The following is a 6910-nucleotide window of genomic DNA, read 5'->3' as shown; positions in this document are numbered from 1 at the left end:
CTAGTGGCTTCAAATAACTGAATTTATTCAGGTTATTGTGCCCTGAAGAAGTTCTTTTCACAATGCAAACATTATGACATGAGTTTAATTGGCATTGGCACGCCTGTGGTTCCCTCCTATGCTTCACACTGGTTCCTGTTCCAGTAAAGATCACAAACTAAGATCTCAGATAGTGTCCAGAATAGACACAAACTCAGCACCACAGAGATGTTAGAAACTCAGACCTTCAAGCTAGCATCTCCTTAAAGAGAACTAAACCCTAAAAATGTGGCTAAAAATGCCATATTTTATATACTGAACTTACTGCACTAGCCTAAATTTTCATCTTCTCAATAGCAGCAATGATCCAGGACTTCAAACTTGTCACAGGGGGTCACCATCTTGGAAAGTGTTTGTGACACTCACATGCTCAGTGGGCTCTGAGCAGCTGTTGAGAAGCTTAGGAGTGATCACAAATTATCAAGCAAAAAATGAGGTTGGTCTGTAATATAAGCTGATGCTACAGGGCTGATTATTAAATTCTGATGCTAATTGCACTGGTTTCTGTGCTGCCATGTAGTAATTATCTGTATTAATTACTAATCAGCCTTATATTGTGAAATTTATATTCTATGTGTACTGTATATTGTGAGTGGGTCCCTAAGCTCAGTAAGTGACAGCAGCACAGAGCATGTGCAGTGAATCAGCAGAAAAGAAGATGGGGAGCTACTGGGGCATCTTTGGAGACACAGATCTTTACTGCTAAAGGGATGTGGTTGCCTTGGGCTGGTACAGAAGGACAAAACATAATGTACAACATTTCTAGCCTACTTCTATAGTTTAACTTTCCTTGTCCTTTAAGCAAACACGTATGCAGTTTGGTTACCACTGGCTACTTACAAAGATGCAGTCTGTGGGCTTCTCTAAAAAAAATTGCCATCCTAGGTCTGGGCAGCAAATCCAGGTCTGGATGGGCACACACCATGCTCGTAACTGCCCCAGATCCACCCACTTTTTGGATAGCTCCGTATTTTACTTTTCTATATTATCTATTGGTTAATGCAGTTCCATTATAGAACCATATAGTAATATACAGAGAATGGAGTATAAAGCACCTTCCACCAATCAAGAAAGCACATAAATGGTGTGCAGGGTCAAGGGTTAATGATAAATGTTCAGAGGAGAGAAAAGAATGACCCTAGAATTGCACCACCCCATTTATTATTCCATAAATCCCATACCACAGGAGGTAAAACGTAACCTTTATTCGTACGTATTAAAATAAACCAAAGGTGAGAAATCAAAAATGATTAAAATTACAAAAAGGAGGAGCGCATTATTTGCTGGATTCAGTAGTCTGCCCCAGATGCTTAAAGATTGATCGTATTCCAACTGATAGGATCATATAAAAAGCATCATCATGGGGATAAGCTACATTAAGTTCTATAGATTGTGGCAAATGGCAACCGTGGTAGCACTCAATTCCGCAAAGGGTTAATTCACTAGTAAGTGCAAAAATTATATAGGATGCGATCATTGATCCGATTGAAACGAACTGTGGGCATCATTTCTATCTGTCCCAAACATTAGCCGAAAACACTCTCATGCGACAGGAAATATAAGGTGCAAGAACCTGTCTTAAAAGGTTACGTTATCGGCGTTGCGAAAATACAGCCACTATGGTGCCATTAAGCCACCCACCCTTGGTGCACCCCCAGTGATACTGTCGGGTCTGCGGTGAGGTATGTTGCGGCGCAAGTAACTTAAATTGCAGCAAATTAACTCCCTGCCTAATTGAGCTAAAATTAATGAGAGGCGCCTCTATATTTATATGATCCTATCAGTTGGAATACTATCAATCTTTAAGCATCTGGGGCAGACTACTGAATCCAGCAAATAATGCGCTCCTCCTTTTTGTAATTTTAATCATTTTTGATTTCTCACCTTTGGTTTATTTTAATACGTACGAATAAAGGTTAAGTTTTACCTCCTGTTGTATGGGATTTAGGGAATAATAAATGGGGTGGTGCAATTTTTGGGTCATTCTTTTCTCTCCTCTGAACATTTACCATTATAGAACCAACAGGAAACAATTTTCCTAACAGGGTTATTAACTTTTGAGTTAACTTTTAGTATTATGTAGAGCAATGATCCCCAACCAGTAGCTCGTGAGCAACATGTTGCTCTCCAACCCCTTGGATGTTGCTCCCAGTAGCCTGAATTCCAGGCTTGGAGGCAAGTTTTGGTTGCATAAAACCAGCTGTACTGCCAAACCAAGCCTCAATATAGGTTGACAATACACATGGGGCTACCAAATGGCCAATCACAGCACTTACTTGGCACCCCAAGAACATTTTTCATGCTAGTGTTGCTCCCCAACTCCTTTTAATTCTGAATGTTGCTCAAGGGTTCAAAAGGTTGGGGATCCCTGATGTAGAGAGTAATATTCTGAGACAATTTGCAATTGGTTTTCATGTTTTATTATTTGTGGTTTTTGAAGAGTTTCTTTCTCTATGCATTGATTTGAATAAGAGACTATAATATGAATAGGAGAGGGTCCGAATAGAGAGATGAGTAATAAAAAGTAGCAATAACAATACATTTGTAGCCTTACAGAGCATTTGTTCTTAGATGGGATCAGTGGCCCCATTTTGAAGCTGGAGAGAGTAAGAAGAAAATGGCAATTAATTTAAAAACTTTAAAAAATAATAAAGACCAATTAAAAAGTTGCTTTTCTAGAAAATAGTAAAAGTCAGCTTCTTTAAATGCATCTTTCTTAGTTTTTATTTACCCTGCAGACATTACAAATCATCTGGATTCAGTTTAATTCTGCAATGTTAAATCAGTCAAGCCCCTAACAGCACCATATGTTTGGTTGGTCTTCATTCTTCGTCTGTTGTTCCTGCCATAACAACACTTTGTGAATGGCCTACAGGCACATGATAATGCCTCATTTTTAGGCTGGGTTCTGGTTGGCCAGGATACAACTGGCTACAACTGCTTTCCAAACATAGCTCATAGCTTTCCACTGCTCTGTGCACCGATGTATGCAATACCAGAAAGTGCAGGGATACAGAAAGGCCTTCTATAATTCAAAGATTTTAAATGATAACCTTTTTCTCTGTAATAATAGAACAGTACCTTGTACTTGATGGGAACTACACTGCATAAATCCAAATCAGTGGCAAAAAAAAAAAATCCTATTGGGTGTATTTACTTTTCCCCCCCAAAATACTATTTATTGGTTTTGAATTAAGAACACAAATCATTAGGGTTTATTTACTTTCATGGGAAAACATGTTTTTTTTCCATTAGTTAATAGTGCTGTTCCAGCAAAATTCTGCACTGAAATCCATTTCTCAAAAGAGCAAACAGATTTTTTTATATTTCATTTTGAAATCTGACATGGGGCTAGACATATTGTCAGTTTCCCAGCTGCCCCCAGTCATGTGACTTGTGCTCTGATAAAATTCAGTCACTCTTTACTGCTGTACTGCAAGTTGGAGTGATATCACCCCTTCCTTCCTCCCTCCCAGCAGCCTAGCAGCTCCCTAATACAAGATAACAGTTCCCTGGTAGAGCTAAGAACAGCACTTAATAGTAAAATCCAGGTCCCACTGCGACACATTCCGTTGCATTGAGTATGAGATACAACAGCCTGCCAGAAAGCTCTTTCTGGCTCTTTCTGAAAGCACATGACCAGGCAAAATGACTAATATTACAACTAAAAAAATACCCTTGCTGGTTTAGGAATTGAATTTTATATTGTAGAGTGAATTATTTGCAGTGTAATTTAGAAAAAAAACTACACCATAAAAAACATGACAGAATCCCTTTAATATTTACATATTTTTTAGCAGCCTCAAGGTCCAAATTACTGAAAACCTCCTCATCTAGAAACATCAGGCATGGAATCTAGAGGTGTTTTGTATCCTTAAGATAATGGCACTTTCAGTGAATGTGGCAGGGGATTTCCAATTTTTAATACAAGATTTCCAGGGCAGGTCTTGATCTGATAATATTCAAATAACTTTATCTCACCATGCTGATCAGATGGGCTAAATTGTCCCTACAAGACTGCATTCCTAGTGGGCTGAACTTTTGTCAGAAAATTACTAGAGTAATAGTAATACAGCTCAGGGATTACAGTGCAGTGGGAAAGCCAGGATATCCTGAAAGTATGTGCCACACCCATTAGCTTGCTTGATATAATATTGACAATAAACGTTATCACTAGAGCAGAAAATGGTACCTAATGCATCAGGCAGTCCATTACGTATGCTGCCTCTACCTTTTGTCTGCTGTCCTTTGTTGTTACAGAGTAGCAAAGAGCGGAGTTCACAGGGCACTGGTCAGTCATTTCTGTGGCTCTGCAAAGCAACTATTTGTACTGTTCCAGAAGGCCCTATGGTCCCCACATAGTACAGTTGTATGGACCCCCAGTAGAAACAACAGTTTTCTAATGGCAAGTTTACTACCTGCCTGATCGGATCTGGATGTAATCAGTCGGATATCTGTTAGGCAAGTATCAAAGTAACGTGAAGAGGATAAAATTATGAAGTTATGTCTTCCTCAATGGGTCTATGAAGGCCCAGGAGACCAAAGAAGCAGATTGACCCTATTTTCCTACTACCAATGTGGCTAATTGTCAAAAAATAGCCTAATGAGCAGATTTAATCATGTACACCTGGATAAAGCCTTTCCTGATCTTATTGATTAATCTGTTATCACATACTTTTTATTTTATCACATACATACTTGTACAGGTATGGGATCCATTAACCAGACAACCCATTATCCATAAACTCCATTATAATTAAATAATCCAGCTGGTATAGAAGCCCAAAAACATAATGTACAACATTTCTAGTCTGCTTCTTTAGTCAATCTTTAGTTCTGCTTTAATATAACATTTTGTGCTTCCATTGCACTTAATCATAGGCCATGAATAAGTATTGAAACGTGTAGGGCCATACAGTATACCTAAGGGCCAGGGCACACAGGCAGATTCAGGGAGATTAGTCATCCGGAGCGATTCGTTTTCCGCAGTCGCCCAAAGTTTTTTGAGAGACTTCGGAAAACTAATCGATCCAGCCAGCGATTTTTATTTTAGCCGGTGGAAAGGCAGGGGAGGCAGTTCGGGGAGTTGCCCGAAGAAGAAGAGATTTGTCGCCGGGCGACTAATCTCCCTGAATTTGCCTGTATGCCCTGACCCTTAAAGGAGTTGTTCACCTTCCAAAAACTTTTTTTAATTCAGTTGTTTTTAGATTATTCTCCAAATTACTTTCCATTATTTATTTGTTACTATTTTTCCAAAATCTAAGTTTAAAGTTATATAGTCCTGTCTCTGGTGTTTGAGTCTGGGAGCTCAGTAATTCAGGTGCAGGTTCTAAACTGTTACAATTTTGCAACATTTAGTTGATACATTTCTCAGCAGCATCTCTGGAGTATTAGCAACTATTGTATCAATTCTAACAGCTGCCTGTAATGAAACCCAGAGATTCTGCCCAGCAGCGACAAAGATAAGAAATGTATCAACTAAATGTATCCATTTAGAACAGTTTACAGGGATGGCGACCCCCCTCCCAGAGCTGCTTTAGAAGGTGAAAAATTACACTTTAAATTTCAATATTAGAAAAACAGTCACACATAGAAAATAGAAAGTCATTGGAAATAGTCGTTATTTCTGGTGATCTATCTGAAAACAACGAGTTGTTTGAAGGTGAACCACCCCATTAAGTGCAGTGATCCCAAACCAGTAGCTCGTGAGCAACATGTTGCTCTCCAACCCCTTGGATGTTGCTCCCGGTGGCCTTAAAGCAGGTGCTTATTTTTGAATTCCAGGCTTGGAGGCAAGTTTTGGTTGTATAAAAACCAGGTGCACTGCCAAACAGAGCCTCAATCTAGGTTGACAATCCACATAGGGGCTACCAAATGGCCAATCACAGCACTTATTTAGCACCCCAAGAACATATTTCATGCTAGTGTTGACCTCCAACTCCTTTTGCTTCTGAATGTTGCTCACGGGTTCAAAAGGTTGGGGATCCCTGTCTTAGGGCAGAGACAAACGCTCAGACTCGGGGAGATTTAGTCGCCCAGTGATGGACTGGCCCACCGGGACACCAGGAAAACTCCCGGTGGGCCCAGGTTTCAGTGAGCCTCTTGCTTCTAACCAATTTTATGTCATTCCCTATTTCTTTCTGGGAACAGAGAGGCTTAATAATGGAAGAATAAAGTATAGAATGTAGAAAAAAGAGACGAGGAGAATAAAAAGGTTGAGTGAGGAGTGGGGGTATAATAGTTTGGAAAGTGGGCCCTCAGCCTAAGGTTTTCTGGTGGTATCCCAGTCCGAAACTGCCCAGCGATAAATCGCCTCTTCTTTGGGTGACTTATCTCCCCAAACTGCCTCCCACCAGCTGGAATCTAAATCACAAGTGGGATGGCACTCGGATCCAGGCCCGGACTGGCAATCTGTAGGTTCTGGCAAATGCCAGAGGGGCTGCTATAATGTCCCATTGAAAGTCACTATTAAGTGGGCTGGTGGAGGACCATTTGTGCACTTGGAATGCCAGGGTCTATTTTGACTCCCAGTCCAGACCTGCTTGGATCAATTCATTTTCCAAAGTGGCACCGCAGTTTCCTTGTCAGGCAACTTCTGAAAACGAAGTGCACCCATTGCCATCCCGCCTCCGATTTACATTGTAGTTGGCAGGAGGCAGTTCAGGGAGATTAGTCACCCTGATTAATTGATTTGTTGCTGAGCAACTAATCTCCCCCAATCTGAGCGTGTGTCTCTGCCCTTAAGTGTATAAAAGCGTACATGTATGTAACATGGTATCCCTGACGTGGAGTAAGGTTTCAGAGAGCTTGACAGGTTTTATTTTTCCTAACAACAATTTAATGCCACATAAATTCCTTTAAAATTTCAGCT

Source organism: Xenopus laevis, chromosome 7S, assembly GCF_017654675.1.
Source record: "Xenopus laevis strain J_2021 chromosome 7S, Xenopus_laevis_v10.1, whole genome shotgun sequence".
NCBI classification, from domain to species: Eukaryota; Metazoa; Chordata; class Amphibia; order Anura; family Pipidae; genus Xenopus; species Xenopus laevis.
This window is presented reverse-complemented; position numbering follows the sequence as displayed.